This window comes from Vombatus ursinus, unplaced genomic scaffold (assembly GCF_900497805.2).
Source record: "Vombatus ursinus unplaced genomic scaffold, bare-nosed wombat genome assembly UNPS02014791.1, whole genome shotgun sequence".
Lineage (NCBI taxonomy): Eukaryota > Metazoa > Chordata > Mammalia > Diprotodontia > Vombatidae > Vombatus > Vombatus ursinus.
The window spans coordinates 41824731-41844814 of record NW_020954569.1 but is presented as its reverse complement, the minus strand read 5'-3'; positions in this window follow the sequence as shown (position 1 = coordinate 41844814).

The following is a 20084-nucleotide window of genomic DNA, read 5'->3' as shown; positions in this document are numbered from 1 at the left end:
TTGATAACACTGATGAGAGGTTATCATTTGGTTTCACCTGCTATTAATACTAAATATATAAGAGTTACTCAATGTCTATTACATTTTCTCCTTTTTGTAAAACTGGTTTGGAATTACCACTGTTAATTTGGATTGGTCAATACTGTACTGACCTATTTCTCCCATTCAGCCTACACAATCTATACTGACCCCACAAATTGGGGTATGAAATATATGTACTAGGAGAAAAGAGTGCAATACATATATTTAACAGACATGAGATTCTATTTTCATTTTTATGAAAATGTGTAGCTTAATACTCCTGAAAACAATAGAAGATTAAATAGAGCACTGCCTAAAAATTAAAAAACAATGGTAATTTGAGTTATGAGAGATGAGCCTAGAGTTAGGAAGACACTAGCTGTGTGACCCAAGGCAAGTCATTTAATATGTCTGCCTCAGTATCCTCAACTGTAAAATGGGGATTATAATAGCACATACCTCCCAAAGTTGATTTAAGGAGCAAATTATCCAATATTTTGTAATAGCAAGTGAGTTTGGTATAGTGCCTGGCCCATAGGAGGCACTTAATAAATGCCTGTTCCTTTGTAACAGTAAAATAATAAACCTGTCCTCCATAAAACTCAAGCCAAAACTTTTCTCCTTTGTAGTTACCCGCTAAGTATTTTTTTTTTCTCTAAAGGGCACCAAAGCATTAAGGTCCAGTCTTCTGAATACAGGTTCAAGACTTTTTAGCACAAGGAATTTTATTCCAGCAATGTTTCTTCCTCTCATACTCTTAGCATTACCTAGTTTTCTAGACCAAGACAAAAGAAATGTTCTCTACGTTGGGAAAGCAAGGCCCTCCTTCTATTTCTCTAGCTAAATAGAGTCAATTACTAAACAGCTACCCAACACATCACCACTGTTCATTCAATTATTCATGCAACAAGCATTTATTAAATACCTAGAGTATTCACTAATGTAAATGCAGGGCATACAAAGATAGAGATTACTAATAAAGTTTCTGCCCTCAATGGGTTTATTCCAGGTATTCTTTATATTAGAATTCCCTATTTGATCATGTTAATCTTTAAACAGTTTGGGAGGACTCAAGCATCATTGAATCCCACCTGGAGGCACCTTATGGACTTACGGATACCAAATCCATTCTTTCTTCTTTTATCTTAGCCATACAACAACTGCTAAAACATTGGACTTGTTATAAAACTCTGAAGACATGACTGACTTACTCTACTACATTCTGATAGATAATACGATGGATATTTTGGATTCTCCACTGGCCCAAAGTTTTTCTACTAACTTATGAAATCAGATATTGCCATGCCAGTGTTTAAACAGGCCATCATTTGATGAATTTCCCGGTGCTAGGTAATTCACTTAACCTAAGGCTGGTTTCTAATTTCTCATTTTTCAAAATGGAGACAATAATGCCTTCCCGTTCAACTTCAGAGCATTGTTTTAGGTATCAAAAGAGATAATCCTACCAGCACAATCTTTCTAAAACTTGCTCTGATTTTGTCAAAGACTCACTCAAAAATCTTCAGTGGTTCCCCATTTACTTACCAAATATAGGGCATGCAAGGCCTTCCAACACTGCCTCTAGCTACTTTTCCTGTATGTTAATAGTAGCTTGCAAAAATCCTACCCAGGAAATCATATCTACAGTCCTCCATTAGTAACCCTTACATCTCTCTTCATTGTTTTACCCATGCCCTTCCCCATACCTGGAAATACCCTTTCTGATCAACACCCCAAATATTTGTCTGTTGGAATTCTTCCTTAGTTTCAAGGTTCAGTGCAGTTACCATCTAATCATCTAATGCATGACCCATTATCTGATTCTCTTCTTCCTCAAAGTCTCGGTTGAGACAGTTGTTACTTTCTAATCCCAGTTGTGACTATCGCCATTCAAGTAAAGGTAACTACCTGTGAAGTAGAAAACAATGAGTCCATTCTTAATTATTCATGCTAATTAAAAAAAACTCATTATCATGAATAATTGAGATTCTACTTGACCTATTTGGGAAAGCATCTTTCTCCAGTCTGCAGGAAAACTCACTTCCAGCAAAATCAATCAACAAACATCTGTTAAGCACTTACTTTATGCTAGGCACCCTGGTACTGCTGTGAAAACAAATATAACAGAGTTAGTCCCTGCCCTAAAGGAACTTACTTTCTACTATATTCTACACAAACCTTTAAGCCACCTTTAAGGAAAACCTTCAAGTACCCTGGCACACAGAATGCCGGTGTATACAGGCAACCTGTCTGCCCTTTGGGAGTATCCAGCAGCTAAAACCTAACCTACCTAGCCAAGGAAGGACACTTATTCTCAGACTTTCAGACCATACTATTTAACTCTAGGGCAATGATGAAAGCTTAGTACAGCAGAGCCAGGCCATCATATTCTTTCTGGAAGTGTCAGAGAAAGTGAGACAGGCCAGCATTTTTGTTTTCCCTTTTTACCTACCCTCCAATATTCCACTGGGAATCTGTGATTTCAGCTATGTGATTATTCAAGGTACATTTTTGTAGTACAAATGTGTCCAGTATGCCCGGGCTAAATAAAAAGTAATTTTACCTGCATTAGTTCATCTGAGCCTCACAACACTTTAGCTTAAAAAAGATGGATATTTTTATCCAAGCCCCAGAGTCACCAATGTGGTAAGTGTTGAACGTGAAATTTAAACTCAAGCCTCTCATGACACTGTCTGACAATCTTCCTACTACACCAACTCTGAATTCAGTGCTTCATTACATTCCAAGCTGCACTCTGGACTCTCTCTACCATGCCCCAGAAGCCTCCTCAAACTGGAAACACTCCAGTCCTGGAATTCTTGCATTTTAAATGCCTGCATCCGCTCTTTCAGATTAAATGGATCCTCCTAGAATCTTCTTTTAAAGAGAGTGTACCCACAAATGACTGGCTGAACTCCAGACTTTCTCTACCATTCTCCTCTATCCTGACATGTCACCCCTACTCCCCATCACCATAATTTTCAGCTTTCTTTTATGTTTTATTACCCCCTCCCCCATTAGAATGTAAGCTTCTTTAAGTCAGGAACTATCTTTCTTAATGCTTGTACTTATATTATGCGTGGTGCTTGACACATAATGCATACTGACTGATTGTTGACTCCTCAATGCTTTGCCTTATTTGGCCTCCCTTACAAAATGAACCTCTAAGGTAATTTTCTTAAATAATTAAAGATCAATACCACTTTTAACCTTTGGCCATCAACAGGTCCAATATAAAAATAATAATAATAATGATCTTATGAGTAAAATCAGCTTGAGAAAGTGACATTCTAAATCTTGATTGAGAGAGGAAGCTTACCACTTGCCCAGTACCCGGGAAAGCAAAAAAATGCATTGGATTTAGATTCAGAGAACTGGGTTTTAATGCTGGTTTTGCTACTCTTTACCTTTGGAACCCCAGAAAAGTCATTTGAGCTTTTTGGGGTCCAATTTCCTCAGCTGTGATATGAAGGGATTGGACCAATTTGAAATCCTATGCAGTGGCCAGGTTTACTGATAAATTGCTTGTGAGCATGCTTTAATGATAGCTATATTTTTTAATATGTATCTCTCTGCCTCCAATCCTTTAAATATCAGCTTATTAAATTGCACATATTCCTAGTTGATTCTCAGTTGTGTTTTACTTGAAAAATGATCCTATGCTAATTGAAAAAAGAAAAAGGATTCAAAATTAGAATCAAAGGCTCTTAGGTCTGGAAGGGACCTCTGGAATTATCTCATCCAATCTCCTTATTTTATAAGACATAAAATAAAATAAAATGAAAATAAACTGAGATCTAAACATGTGAAATCTTTTGCCCAAGGTCATGCAGCTAGTTAGAGTTAGGACAATAACCCAGGTCCCTAGAATCCCAAATGAATGCCTTTTCTATGACGCCCCACTGAATTCAATAATGTAATTATAATGCTTTATAGAATTAATTTTTGAACTTGTTGTGTGTCAAATCACATATCTTGAATCATAAAAATCAAATCAGACAAGTCTGTTGCCTGTATAATATACAGATCAATTCCACAAAGCCTCTTTCCCCACCCCCACCCAAATAAATAAATAAACAAATAATCTGAAGACTTTTTTACTCTTAGATAGTAATTTCTTTGGGTTAACAAACTCCTTTAAAATACACATACATCACACATGCAACCTCCTTGTGAGGGCTAACAGATCATTCATTAGTTATTCAAAGCTTCATGGTCAGATACCTCTTTATAGCTAGGTAATGTGGACTGGTATGGATAAAGATAATATTTGATAGAATCGAGGGCAATTGAAGGGATTTAGAGCACTACCAGAGAAGATGAGACTGAATGGTGTACTGTAGGTGGGAAAATCTTAATAGTTCAGCAAGTAATGTGAGATCATTAGAGGAGGGAGGAGAGAGTTGCCAGGTACTGTAGAAAGGCAGAGGCACTGATTTCTGTGAAGAAATGTGGCATATCACCTGCAAACCAAGTGCTACAAAGTCATTAGTTCTGTCCATGAATGGATAAAGGAAAAAAATCCATTTATTAATCCAAACATCATGCTAAGGACTAGGGATATGAATAGAATTTTGTTCACAAGGAGTGAGGAAGCCATCAAAAACAGCAGAATTCAACTTTAGGATAGAAAGCACAAAGTCCTAGATCCTTAGGGTGGATCAGTAGATCAGATAGCATCATACAGGGGGCTTATTATATTTCTATGTATTTTTAATTTGTATAATATTAACATTATCAAATAGTCCTTTTGTTGTTGTTTTTCAGTGCCTATACATATTTTAGCACAGTGCCTAGTACATTGTAGGTGCTTAATAAATGTTTTTTGGAGTGCTAGGGGGAAGGTAATGGGGGTTAAGTGATTTGTCCAGGGTCACACAGATAGTAAGCGTCTGAGGCTGACTTTGAACTCAGATCCTCCTGACTCCAGGGCTGGTGCTCTATCCTCTGAGCCACCTAGCTGCCCTTTAAATGGTTAATATACATAGATTATATAACTATTACTTCCTATCAAAATGAATTAAAGTATCTATGTGTGTATGTATGTATGTATGTGTATGTGTATGTGTATATGATTGTATGTATCCTTTCTTGGCTAGGTACTGATTCCCTCATCCCCACCTGCTTAGGAGGGAACACACAATCTTCATTTCACTCAGACTGTTAGGTCCCACCATCCTGAAGAGTGGACATGGCTACCCTCACAACCAGATGAGCACAATCCTTCTAGCAAAATGAAGAATCACCATGCTTTGCCATTTGCCCAGACATTGCCATGTGACCTGACAATGCATCCTAATGACGTCTAGTCCTTGCTATCTCCTCCATCACTGTACCCTTAAAGATTCCTAGTCCTTTCCATCTGGCATGCAGCTAAACACTTGTATTTGCTGACTCTCCCAATTTGAGAGAAGTGACTGCCTCTGTACTTTCTTTGTTTGGCACATAGTAATTATTTAGCCAATGATTTTTTAGTAATTTTGTTTTTCATTCATATAACACAGAATAAACTTTAACTTAGTCCAGGGGTGTGCTGGAGCAGCTCTAACTAGCTTGAGAGCTAATTTTTAAGTTTTCAGTGTGAGCATTTAAACCTTAGAAATCAGCAACTGCTACAAATCTGGGCTTGATTTATTTTTGTGTTGCTGTTGATTGTCTAGGGACTTAAGAAAGTGATGAAGAAAATGTTAATAATGCAAATTAAACCAATAAGTATTTTGAGCAAACTTTTCTTATTTTTCCCTGAGAGTAGGTAGTCAAATGTTTACCAGCACATCTTTGTTTATAACCCATTAGAAGTAGTGTAGTGGAAAGAGTCCTGAATTTGGAATCAAAAGATTGGATATGAATCCCACCTGGGACTCTTCGACTCTTTCTTGATATCTGATCACTTAACTTCTCTGAAATTCAATATATTTACCTTTAAAATGGGCATAACACTTTAGGCAGGAGGGGGACTGGTAGAGAGAAGGGAAGACCCGACCTATAATTTCCTTGGTATAAGGACCTTCCTGCTAAGAAAGTTCTCCTGTTGCAGACCACTCTGTACCATTATAGTCATAGCTGCTGGGGCAATGAAAGATTTAAGTGATGTGCACAGGATCAAATAAGCATTATATGTTACATAAGATTTCTTCCTACTTCCTAGACCAGTTCTCTGTCCACTACCCCACTCTACCTCCAAGGATGGTTTTGAGGTAAATGCTTTGTAAACTTCATAACCCTACCTAATTGTAAACTGTCATGCTATTGAGTGATCACAATTCCAGCCCAAGCCTATAGATATGTCAAAATGCATGCAAGAGACTGATAGTAACACAACCATCTTGCTAGTCATATCATGATTTTATATATATATATATATATATATATATATATATATATATATGTATATACACACATATACACATTGAACCACACTCCTCTACAAAGCCAGATTTCACTTGTGTTGTTGTTGTTCAGTTGTGTCCGACTCTTTGTGACCCATGGATCACACTGTCCATGAAGTTTTCTTGACAAAGATGCTGGAGTGGTTTGCCATTTCCTTCTCCAGCTCACTTCACAGATGAGGAAACTGAGGCAAACAGAGTTAAGTGACTTGCTCAGAGTCACACAGCTAATATGTGTCTGTGGCTGGATTTGAACTCAGGTCTTTCTAACTCCAGGCCCAGTGTTCTCTCCATTGTGCCACCTAGCTGCCTCCTTTCACTTGTATGGTGTAGCCCTAAAGAGAATAATAAGGTAGATGTATAGAGCAAGAGCCAATGGCAGCTTTAAAAGTCTATGATTTGCTAGCAGACTTTGAGAACCAGCATTTATGGAGCTACTGATAGCATTTGCTTTGTCTGTGTGAACTGCCTGGAGGTACTGTTCAGTTCACCCCAGGCCAAATTTAGGGGGAATGTGTTCTCTTATAATCTTGGAATACTTTCTTTTGGTTTGCAAACCACATAATGAAAATCAGCTTTGTCCTCCCAGGATACTGAATGGCTTGCTATCAAAATAAATTAAGGTAAGGCCATTCATATTTATCTTTTCATTTTCTCTCAGGCAATGTTTTTCTTCTAATTGGGACATCAGGGCATCCTCCCTCTAAATGGAGCCCTGGGCTACAGAACAATGACCCCTCCTGTTAATCTAACTAAGGAATGGCTGCTCACTTTACTACAAGAGAAAAACAGAGCTGGAACCTCTTTAGGGTTCATCTAAAGCTGCTTGGAGTCAAACATTCCCGGGTGATCTGCAGGGCCTATTTTTAGCTGATGGCTTACCTTGTAAGACACATCACCTGGCTCAACCAGTCACAATTACTGTGATTTCAAATTGCAAACATTTATATTTTCAGGCTCATTACAATTCCCAAGCAATACGAGTTACCATGACCATCTAGTGCCTTGGGTTTTTTATTAATCTCTGCTTATTTTTCAGTTGGTGGAAAATAGTAGATAAGAGTAGGTAAGATTGGCCTGCTCATTCTTAATTTCCATCAGCTTCTTTTTTTTTTTTTTTGAAGACACTGTTGTGTGATTTAAAGTCCTTGGAACTTCAGATGGAGATTTAGATTTTCTTAGGAGCAAAGGCACTGTCTCAGTGGAATTTATGTCCAGATTCATAACCGTCAGAGACTTAGGGTTGTTGCTGTTCTCAGCAGCCTGACTTCCAATGCCTTCACATTATGTTGCTCTTCATGGCAAACAGTTTTCTCTTTGGGGGGACAAAAGTCATGCTGTAGAGTTGCCTGCCACAAGGCCTTTCATTAATTTAATTGTTAATAGTAGACTTTGATCATTTGGTTCCTTATATGTGGCAAATTTTTGTAATGCTCAGCTTCTAAGCACTAAGGAAGTATAATCTACCACCCTTTCTGGAAGCAGCCTTCCTTGCCATACTTTCTCAGTCACTGGAATTTCTAGTGACCAGCAACAATTTAGTGATTTGTGAATATTAAATAGATTTTGTACCATTCCCAGATGTTTATTGGTCAATATGTTTATGTAATGCTTTCTTGACTTTTTAAGATCTATGCCCCACCACTGTCTGCATGGTATTTTGTATACACAGCTGTTTTCATTTTATTTGGTGTCTGGAATTTCACAAAAGACTTGTAATTTTCGCATTTTTCCAAATTGACCTTAAAAAAATTCTATTTCTGTTTTATTGCTACAATGAAGGGAATAATTTCTGCCCTCTACAAATGGTCAGAACTTAAAGCACATCATTACTTAAAATCAGGCATTGTTATTCATTTACAGGTTCTTGTCCTTTTTGGATATTCAGAGTTGTTCTTCATCATTCAAAAATAACACTGCCCATATGATTTGAGAATAAATTGCCTTAATAAATCCCATTTTTCTGAAGAACAATAGAAGTACAAGTTGGTGACACTGAAACAGTGTCAAATAACGCTTTTTTTTTTATTTTGCTGTGTCATTATCATCTTACTCTCACTGGACTGCTGATATACTCCCTTCTATCGTCACCTGAAAAAGATCACTATTATTTTGTGTAATGACTAACACACTTGGACTCTCTGCAAAGGCAAAGTAAAATGAAGAACCAAGCAAATATCTGGGAAATTTGAATAATACAGAAATTCAGTTTGACCTGTAGAAACAAAACTTTAAAATTTAGATGACACTATAAGACCTCATGGATCCATAATCCCTTGTTCACATGGCATATGATCTAAGATGCCTAAAGTCAAGGATTATTTCTTTTCTATTTTTATATCCCCAGAACCTAATGTAGTGTTTGGCACACAGTAGGTTCTTAATAAATGTTTATTAATAGAGTTATTCTTTAAATTATCTATTGAGGACCAAACCCAATATGTTAGACTATGAAGGGAGAATGATAGTACCATGATGGGCTGAATAGCTATTGTTATTAAGGACTACAGTCACTGCTCTAAGTTTAAAAGGTCTGAAGAGATTTCCCCTCCTCATACTGGCACCCCTATTGGGTATAGACCAAGGGTGTTGAGAAACAAATTTGAGTGTGTAGAGAATGGTAGCACTGTTGTCGTGATTGAGATGGTGCTGAGTAGTAGTAGGGTGTTTCAGAACACGTGTAAGAACATACTATGTTGTGAATGAGATGTGCTGGATATCGGTTCCCGGCAGTCTTACGGGTGTTCAAAGTACAGATCCCTGGAGGTTTCAGGGAGGAATCTTGATGTAGGGGAAATGGAAAGAATAAGAATAGAGGTGGCACATGGACACAGCTGTCCCTAGCTTGTGTGGTAAGTTGGTTAAATTAAATATATGCTGCTCTTAGGGCTCATGATTGACAAATCTTAGATCTGAAGCTTAAGTAATATAATAAAAGAGGGACAGGGAAGGGAGAGAAGAGTAAGTAGAGAAGAATGGACCCAAAATTTGGGTAGTGTTTGATTTGATTGGAAAGTAGGTCTCACACAATGCACCAGAGACTTTCTTCTGTTTGCTTTGTTTTGTTTTGTTTTTTTTTCAACTCTCTGGGGGGAAGGGGAGAAAAGAGGAGGAGAAGTAGGAGGAGAAGAAGAAGGAGAAGAAGGAGGAGAAGAAGAAGAAGAAGAAGAAGAAGAAGAAGAAGAAGAAGAAGAAGATCCTCAATATGACCCTAGGAGGTAGGTGCTATTATTATCCACATTCTACAGTTCAGAAAACTAAGACAGACTGACAGATTAAGTGACTTGCCCAGTAATAGTCATACAGCTAGTAAGTGGGTGAGGATGGATATGAGCTAAGGTCTTCCTGACTCCAGGTCCAGTACTCTATCCACTGAACCACCTAGCTTCCTCCAGTGAAAGATCTAGTCGTTCCCATCATCACTATTGCTGCAGTAGTCCACTCTATTTTCTAGTCAAAATATCTTTTCATACAAATAGCTATATCATCAGCTGGAATAGAACAAATTAATAAGTATGAACAAAGTGCTGTCATGAAAGATTTGAAGTAGAAGATGCTGATTTTTTTTAACCATTAAACACATTACCTGACCCCATCTAAAGCTGTGTTAAAAGGCTTTGTCCTTGTGTTTAGCCAGATGAGAATGGTTTATGTAATCAAATTAATCAAGAATATTACAACTAAATGTGGAAAAGGCCTTGATCAGTTTAGATGTCTCTAAGGAACTATAGATGAACTATAATGGTGTTGCATAGAAAGAGGGCAGCTGGGTGATGAAGTGAATAGAGCGCTGGACCTAGAGTCAGGAAGACTGGTCTTCCTGAGTTCAAATGTAGCCTCAGACACTTACTAGCTGTGTGACTGGGCAAATCACTTAGCTGTATTTGCCTCAGTTCCTCATCTATAAAATGAGCTGGACAAAGGAAGTGGCAAAACATTCCAATATCTTTGCCAAAAAAACCCCAAATGGGGTCACGAAGAATTGGACATAACTGAACAACAAAAAACAGAAAGAGGTCTTGGATAGGATAAAGAAATACGGTCATGCCATAGGGGTCATTTGTAAAATATCAATCTAGTTCAGAACTAACTTTCAGCAAGCAGGAGTTGTGATTTACCTCTTTGCCGTATATGTTCTCTCAGCTCTATCCTACTTTCCCCTCCACACCTTCCTCCTCTTTCATCCATTGGAATCCTTCTTGTCTGTCCAGATCCAGCTTAGGTGTTTCCATGAAGCTTATCTTATCATACCAGATGGAAGCCATCTTTTTCACCTCAAATCTCTCATAAGCACTTTGATCTTACTTCTCTTATAAACTGATTATATTCAAACTTACATTATAGCTATGTATGTTTCTCTCTTATCTCCCTTACTAGCTTATAAGCTCCTTGAGTTTAGGGCTTACAATTATAACTAATTCACGATTGTACACTCATCCTCTCCCCCTTCTTTCTAATGCTTATTGCAGGATTCTTCTTTGACTTGAACTTTAGCAATATTTCTATGATGAGTAAAAACTTTTCTTAGCATTTTTTTGTGGTTAGAACCTATGATTTCATTGGTGTAGGGAATTCTCTGATAAAAAAAATCCCCCTATCAATGCAATTCAGCAACTCTCTTTCAGTTTTTTATCTTAAATAGCCTTAAATACATATTCTTAAGGGCAGCCAGGTGGTACAGTGGATAGAGCACTGGCCCTGCAGTCAGGAGCACTGGGTTCGAATCCAGCCTCAGACACTTAACACTAGCTTGTGTGACCCTAGGCAAGTCACTTAACCCCAATTGCCTCACCAAAAAAAAAAAAAAATTAAAAAAATATATATTCTTAGAAAGAAGCTGGGCTCACTGACAGTGAACCACAACTTAAGGCTTCTTGCATCCAAGAAGAGTTCCTAAATGAGAAAAATAAAAGATACCAAGCTTAAATTTATGCAGGGACTTAGAGTTTAGTTACAGGGGTTGGGAACCTGTGGCTTTGAGGCCACATGTGGCCCTCTAGGTCCTCAAGTGTGGCCCTTTGACTGAATCCTGGGGATTTGTTCTATGAAGTTTGGATTCAGTCAAAGGGCCGCACGTGAGGATCCCACCCCTGGTTTAGTAGATGACACTCTACTACTTCTCATGCTGAGAAAAAGGCTCATTTGATGTTGAAATAGTATCCACCCAAAACACCTGATTTTGCTGTGTAATGAAAGTATTATTCATAGGGGATAGGTTGAGAACTAGAAGGGGCAGTAGAGATCACCTAGTCTAATGTCCCTTCCCCATTCTAGAGATGAGGAAACTAAGGTCCAGAAAAGTTTAAATGACCAATCCGGGGTCACACAAATCATGAGTGGCAAATTTAGTCAAACTGAACGGGTGTTAATTCAGACAGACTGGATAGTTTTTGTAGGTTAGTGTTTATAGAGAAGATAGCTAAAAGTTGGGGACACACAGGAGAACTTGAGCTTCAATCAGATCAAATAGATCTTTAGCTCTTCTCAAACTCACTTGATTTCCTAAAATTAAAGCTCTTTATTCTATTTTTCAATCTCTTCCTCCCTTCCACCCCCCAAAAAAGTTCTTCTATTGACTGAAAGTATAGAGAACAAAAGTTAAAAACTTAAACTTATCTTGAGAGAATAGTCACGTCAATAATCAAACTAGAGGCAGAATCCATTGGTCTTCTGAGACATTATGATCCATTTTATGGGCCAGGAGACCTGAGTTCTCTTTTTACCACTGCCACTGGACTCTTATTTCCTTATTTTAGAAATGATTATAGTAATTCTTGTCATATTTACCTTGTGTGTTTGATGTGAAAATACATAAACACCATGTAAAATATCATACAATATTCCACAGAGAAAAGTCCTATCAAAATGTTGGTGTCACAATAGAAGGGTAGCCACCCTTTACAGGCAATCTGTGTTTTAATGAGAGCTATATTAAATATCATTATGGTCATTGAGTAGATTAATTTGGCTAACACTATAACTGAATCTTTAAGATGGCAACAAAGAAAGGGAGACAGAAAACTAGATGACCTAATGCTCCTTGACAGCTCAGATGGTATCTGTTCTAAAAGATTCATACCATAGTGAAGTGTAAGTCTTTTTTTTTCTACTTTGTCCATTTTCTTGTCATTTTCCTTCTCTGTCCCTCAGTTTCCTTATCTAGAAATAAGTATAATTATTATAACATTTTTTACCTTAGAAATAAACACAACTGAAACCTATTCAAGAATCTTCAGTGGCTCCCTTAGTACCTCTAAAATAAAAAAAAGAAAAACAAACTCCTCATCATGGCTCATAATCTGGCACCTGCCCACTTTTTCAGAATTATTACACGGCACTCTCCTTCACAGTATTCAATGGTGTTCGTTAAGTAATATCAATAAGTTTATTGTGCCGGTCGGGCCGTGCACTCTCCTTCTAACAGGAGCAGGCTGCCAGGGTCATACTCACCAGTCCTCGGAGCCCACCCAGATAAACACAGAGACAAGCTGATCAGGAGGTGCAAGCACTCAAACTTTATTCAGAGACCATCACAGCAAGGCCAAGCAAGAAAGCACGAACACACGAGCAGGAGCAAGAGAGAGAGAGCACGCTCCGATCCCTACCGCCCCTTATGTACCTTCCTAGCCCCTCCTCCTCAGCCCGCCTACTAGTGATTGGTTGTAGGATCAGATACCAGAAAGGGATGTCTGGGGTTAGCGCTGCACAAAGGGAGAGGACGTGACAAAGGAAGCTAGGCCCGGATACCGGAAGGAGGCGTCTGGGGTTAGCACTGCACCTAGGGAGAGGACTAGACAAAGGGAACTTGTTCTCTGCCGTCCCACTCCCATGTGGCACAGCCCCCTGCCTCAGAAGCACGTGATCCAGCTACTTCCTTGTATCCTGTTCCTTCCCCAGTTCACCACAACTCCACATGGCACCGCCCCCTGCCTTGGGAGCGTGAGCTCTGGTTACTTCCCAGTATCCAGTTCCCATCCCAGTTCACCACAACTCCACATAGCACAGCCCCCTGCCTCGGGAGCGTGAGCTCTGGTTACTTCCTAATATCCTGTCCCTTCCCCATCTTGCCACAACTTCCACGTGGCAGTAGCCAACATCAGAAAATCCCTCACAGTTTATTAAGTAAGATCAGGCACTATTTGAGAACTTGAGGGTACATGAACAAAAATGGCACAGCCTTTGCACTTTTCGAGATATACTACATTCCAGACAAACTGGACAACTTGTGGTTCCCTAAATTCAGCATTCCGTCCTATGGCTCCATGCCCTCCTTACCTTCACCTCTTAGAATGTTTGCTTGCCTGCAAGATTCAACTTAAAATATTATCTCCTATGGAAAGACTTTCTGAATTCTTCTAGTTCAGGGGTTCTTCACCTGGTATCCACAGGGTCTATGGTTAGATTTTAGGAGTCCATGAATTAGGATGGGAAACAAATTAAATATTTATTTCAATATAACTGGGCTGACCTGGGCTAGCTTCCCCTCTTCTCTTCTCCCCACTAGGCAACCTGGTGGCCTTATGCTTCTTAGGGCTCACTATATTAAGGCCTAAATTAATTTGGACAACCAATTAGCTTGGTCCATTGCAGGTCAGAATTCCCAAAGTCAAGGGATCTACAAGCCTCAGTTTCTGGTAGCAAGTAACAGTTATGTTCCACTATGCCCAACTTATGGCTTGGGTTTCTGATGGCACTATATGTTAACTATGACTCTGCTCCTTTTTTTTGTAAACCTGTGTATTCTATTTTATGCACTTCTTTTCCCTGAGAAAAAGGTCCAAAAGCTTTATTAGACTGCCAACAGGGGTCATGATACCCCCCCAAAAAGTTAAGAACCCCTATTCTAGTTTTTATTGCTCTCCTTCTTCCCAAATTAAGTTATATTTCTTTATCTGAAATATTTTATCTTTCCTTAACTCCCCCACCCCTGTCCCTAGTAGAATGAATTGAAAGCCGAGTCTATTTTTCAAATTGTCTTTATATTCCCAATGCCTGACACAGAGCCTTGCAAATAGCAGATGCTTAGTCAATGTTTATTGAATTGGATTATGAACTATAAAATAGCATTGAGTTATCAAATAAATTGCTAAAAAGATGAAGGAATCATCTTCCTAATGATTATAATTTGGTCTGTTTGCATCTACAAGAAAGGAGAAAAGCAATGTCACTTTTCTTTTTTTTAGAAGAGAAAAGAAGGTAAGACTTCTGACATGAGTATTATCCTTTTCTCCAAAACTAGGGCTTTAGTAGAATCTATTGATGATGATGATAGTGATGATGATGATGATGATGATGGTGTTGATGATGATGATGATGATGGTGTTGATGATGATGATGATGATGATGATGATGATGATGATGATGATGATGCCTTTTGAAGAGAAATAAGCTTGAACTCAATGGAGAGGGGTAAGGAGTTCTGATAACGCTAAGTAGCCAGCTTTGCTGGAATTGTGATGCCCGCCACAAATATGATCCATAAAGCAAGCTTGTGTTTATACTAGGACTGGAAAAATTTACACCATCATTTTGTGGAAAAAGAGAGTTTGTGTGATTACTTTTATGACCACAGAGTATTCATATAGAAAAATTTCCACTTAAAGTTATGGACAAAAGCTGCATTTCATGGGCAATATAATCAAGAAGGACATATTTCATTGATAAGGCGGAATAGCTATGAAACATAAGCAGAGCAGCAGAAAATGTAAAAACAAGTCAGTTTTCATTGCCTTCCAACTCACAGGGCTATACTGAGCAAAGTCCAGTCCTCCCAGGTGACACAATCTACCTACCACTTGACAAGGTTACTAATCACTTCTCCTTCATTTTAATTGTAAGTTGGAAAAAAAAAAGTGTTTCCCTTTAAATTAAGAAAATACGGCAAATAGGCTTGATGCCACATTTCTAAGTCAAGATGTATGACTATCCTTCAAGTCTAGTTCTAGGGGGAAAAAAAATAGAAACACCAAAACTCAATCATGCCCATAAAACGCATGCCCTTCATGACCACTTCTTCCATGACTGATTCCACTAAAGCTTTTTCTACCTCCTCTTCTTCCCCAAATTCTTGACTCATTGAGTCAGACTGCACAACCAGTGGCCCGAGGGCCGCCGGCCCAAAGATTTAGGGCAGCACTAGAGTCAGACTGACATGGTTGGTTGCCAGGGTCAAGTGAGAGCCACCAGAAATCCTTTCACCGGCCAGAAGTGGCCCCTGAGGCCATATGTTGTTCAGGCCAGAGAGGTCTCCACCAAAACTGAGTTATTGTGGAAACAGAAGGAAAGGGGGATAGAAAGGACAGATATGTGGCCAAGAAAACCATGATTTGGGTTTCTCCTTTCTTTTCTCCACTTCTCTTTTTTCCTTTCTTTTTATTCCTTCCTTTTCTTTTCTCTTTTTTCTTTATTTTTTTAGATTGGCTCTCTCCCGTGGTATCCCACTCACAGGGCATGATCCCACCCTGATCAGAACGGGAACTGTAATCTGCTTCATTGCTGACCTGGAGCAGCTCTCTCCCTGTCTCCATTAGGCACCCTGATGGCCTCATGCTTCTGGTGGTTTATCATATTTAAAGCCTAAATTGCTTTGGGCACCCAACTAGTTTGATCCATTGCAGCTTAGAATGCCCAAGTTCAAGAGACCAAGGAGCTTCAGCCTCTCTGATAGCAAAAACCAGAGGAATATTCCACCATGCATAGCTTTCGTGACTTGGGTTTCTGTTGATACTACATGTTAACTGTGATTCTTTTTTTTTTTTTAATCTCTGCTTAAGGCCTACTCCAATGCCTTACAATGCTTAGTGAAAGTTACTCTACATTCTAAAGGGCTGTGCACCGCAAGAGTCCAAGATCTCACAGATCCCATTAAGACTTTTAGGCTTTAAGTAGAGGTCCACCAACCTCTTCTGTGACTATTAGATGTATGAAAGTTCACACCAGGAAGTTGGCCATTGGCAGATGGTTTTTCATGGACAGAACAACTCTAAAAGACCATCTACAAAGACTCTCAGGAGTCATGGTCTGGGCTGGTAGAAGGGCCATTCAAATTGATGAAATTATAGATTTTTTTGAAGGAACATTTTAAAACCAATTCTACCCTGCAGATATTCTTCAGAGGGCTGATTATTTCTTGGGATTATTTAGAACTTTTCTAGGAAATTGAATAGCATTCTAAATGAGAATGAACTTGAAATCTGGCAAGGAAAACCCCTTGTAAAGAATACACAGTCCTTTAAATTTTATCATCTCTTAATATGATGAGACTATGTGATATAGAAACTTCCTGCTAATTTGACCTGATTAGTGCCTGGTCACCATCTGGTGGTTATGCTTTTTTTTTTTTTTTAAACTAGAGCAAGTTCAATCTGGAAAGTGGAGAATTGATATCCTTCCCACCCACCCCCAAAAAAACCACACACACACACACACACACACACACACACACACACACACACACACAGAAAAACAAACAACAAAAAACCCTCAATCAATCAACAGGTGCTTATTAAGCACCTGCTATACACTAACCACTGTGCTAGGCACTAGAGCTACAAGTACAAAGAATAAAACAACACCTACTCTAAAGCTGGAATGCTAATAAGGAAGAAAACAAACAGGTTGTGTGTGTATCTATACATATACACATATAGCATAAATATAAACGAAATAGATACAAATTTGTACCAAGTATTTAAATACAAGGGAGATCAAGAGGGAGGACATTAGCAATTGTAGGGGAATCAGGAAAGGCATCAATAAAATATATTTTTAAAAGAAATAAATAAGTCACCACATGGTAGAAAGAGTACTAATTACTGTCATGTGGACCTGGTTCCCTCTGATGCTTGCTACTTGTGTAACTGGGGCAATTCATGTAAACTACCTGGGCCTCAGTTTCCTCACTTATAAAATGGAGCAGTTCCTTCTAGCTCTATACCTATAATCCTAAATAAATTTAATAGTTTTCATGTCAGTGCTATGTATAGTCCCCCCTGGAGAATGTAAGATATTTAATCTTAGTTCCCACAGCTATGAAATGAGAATAGTGGCTTTTGTCCTCCCTCACAGGACTATTGTGAAGAAAGTGCTTCGCAAACTTTAAAGTGCTCAGTAAATGTGAGCTCTCCTTAAAACTTAGGCAAACCCAAAGTAATAGAAGGAATGTATAATGTAATGAAGTTTTCATATGGATCCTTCTTTTACTTCTTACTCTAATTCCTTGTTGAAGACTAGGCTCTATGCATTGATAACTGAGTTAACTGAGTTGTAAAATGCGGCCCAGTGTTTATCCGGTTCACAGAGTGGGCAGCTTTTTCCTTGCTACCCAGACAGAGTATTCTGCTCTCTTCATGGACTCCAGTCCATGGGCTAAAGATTGTGAAATTTGTCCAGAGAAAAGCAACCTGAGACTCTGGAGTCCCTTTTTAATGTACTTTCCTGGTTGATCATCAGCCAGTCTGGAGAGAATCCATTACTGTGTTCACAAGAGTGCTAAGAAAACTGCCCATTATTCTAGTCCATATGAGATTCAGATGGATGTCTTGCTATTCAAATGATATTCTGGGACCCTAAGATACAGGAAATGAGTAGAAAAGACCAGGGAAGGAGTCCCACTAAGATCAATGATCACTGCACAATTAGATTTGATATTTTAAGAGCAGGGTGATTCCTCTGGGAATAATACAGAAACAATGAATTTCAAAAGGACGGACTTTAAAACTAGGAAGAAAATATTTAATAGCAGACTGGGGCATAGAGTAACAAACAAAAAAACAACAAACAAACAAAAACTCTTAAAAATACAGAATCAGCTTGGAGGCTATTTGGGAACATTGCATTGGAGGCCCAAATAGACTGAAATGAAAACACCCAAAGGAAGGGACAAGGCAAGCTTTCATGGTTAAGTAAAGAAATGTACTAAAACCCACAAAGCAACCTTTATGTTGGAACTCCGGTCTGAAGAAATAGAAAGATCAGAGCACAAACAATGCCTGATTAGCCTCACATTAGAATTTTAAATGGCAGAGAGACAATGTGAAGAGAGAAAGAGATAAAAAGGTTTAATAAAAGATGCTTTAAATACATTTGAAGCAAAAAGTTTGCCTTGTGGCTGTAGGCCCTCTAAATTAACAAAGGGAGGGGGAATGATTAAAGGAGATGCTAAAGGGGCAAAGAAGTTAAATGAATTCTGAGCATCGGTCTCCACTATATAAAGAATGTCTGCAAGCACCTAATGAAGCTCATGGTGACATTTCTATTCCACAAGCACTTCGGAGGGAACGTTCTGGTATGGTCTTGACAAGGATGGAGGTCTCCAGGGACAGAGTCAGAGGATAACTTTACGAACTCAACTATATTAAATTGTTCTGGAACAGATGGTATATTTCTAAAGTTTTAGAAATAAAATGAAATCACACATACTAAGATTTATAATATGTGAGAGGTAGAATAGGAGGAGGGAAGAATAAAGAAAAGTTGTTCTTAAAGTTGCTAATGTGATGTACATTTCTAAAGATCCAGAGGAGATCTCAGTATTTATGAATTGGCAAACCCCACTTATATCTTGATATAATTAATGAAAATGCTAAAGAAAAGAGATAACATACAGGCTATAATGTCTATGATCTAGAGTCCCATGCATATAAGAAAACATGAATGGTATCACATATGGCTTTTTTAAGTTTAAAATTCTATAAATTGGTAATCTGCTGCAGATTACTGTCATGTCACCAGAAAGTTTTACTCACATAGCTAGAAACATCATTGCCAAAAGACAGTTAAATACAGTTAAGAAGTTCTGGTGTGTTAGGGATATGATATCTAATGATGCAGATATAAACCAGCATAAAAAAAAAATCGGGAACAAAGTCAGCAAAATGAAAACATTTTTTGAGTAGAAGAACCTAGCATCAATATGGCAATAAATGTTAAACATAAAATAAGGGTCATAAAACAAAAGTACTGTACTATTGAACTTGATGAAGGGAGATTTCAGCATTCATAAACACAAACTATTCAAGTGACTGCTACAGTCTTGGACCTGCTGACTACAATACCTTTTTCATTTTATTTTGTTTTTCATGGCTGTGGATTTGGTATTTTCATGCTATAAGCTATCATATCCATAGCATAAGCTATCAGGAGAAACCTCTTGGTATTAGAGTTTAAGTCACTGTCTTTCCTCAAAGCCATTTTTATTTTCAAAATCTTGATCAATTATGAGAGCAGGGAAGAAAGAGAGGATGAAGAGAGAGGGGAGAGGAAATTTAAAATCGACAACAGAATTCACAGTGATTGTTAACAAAGAACTCAAACGCAAGAAAATGCTTCTGTACTCAAATGCTTTACTCAAAGGTAAAAGTATTTTCAGAAAAAAATAATTAACATATCATCTGCAGCAGTATTGAAGCTAATAATAACAATAACAATAGACTATAATTAGCCCTTCAGAAACTGAATGGTTCACTTGTAGTTTAAATGGAAGGAATGTATTGGTGATACAACTAAAAGACAGAGATAACAATAGCTAGCATTTGTATAAAGCTTTAAGTTTTAAAAAGCACTTTATATATGCTATTTCAGTTGATCCTCAGGACTTCGTGAGGAGGATGCTCTTATTAGCCCCATTTTGTTGCTGTTGGTCAGTTGTGCCCTACTCTTCGTGACCCCATTGGG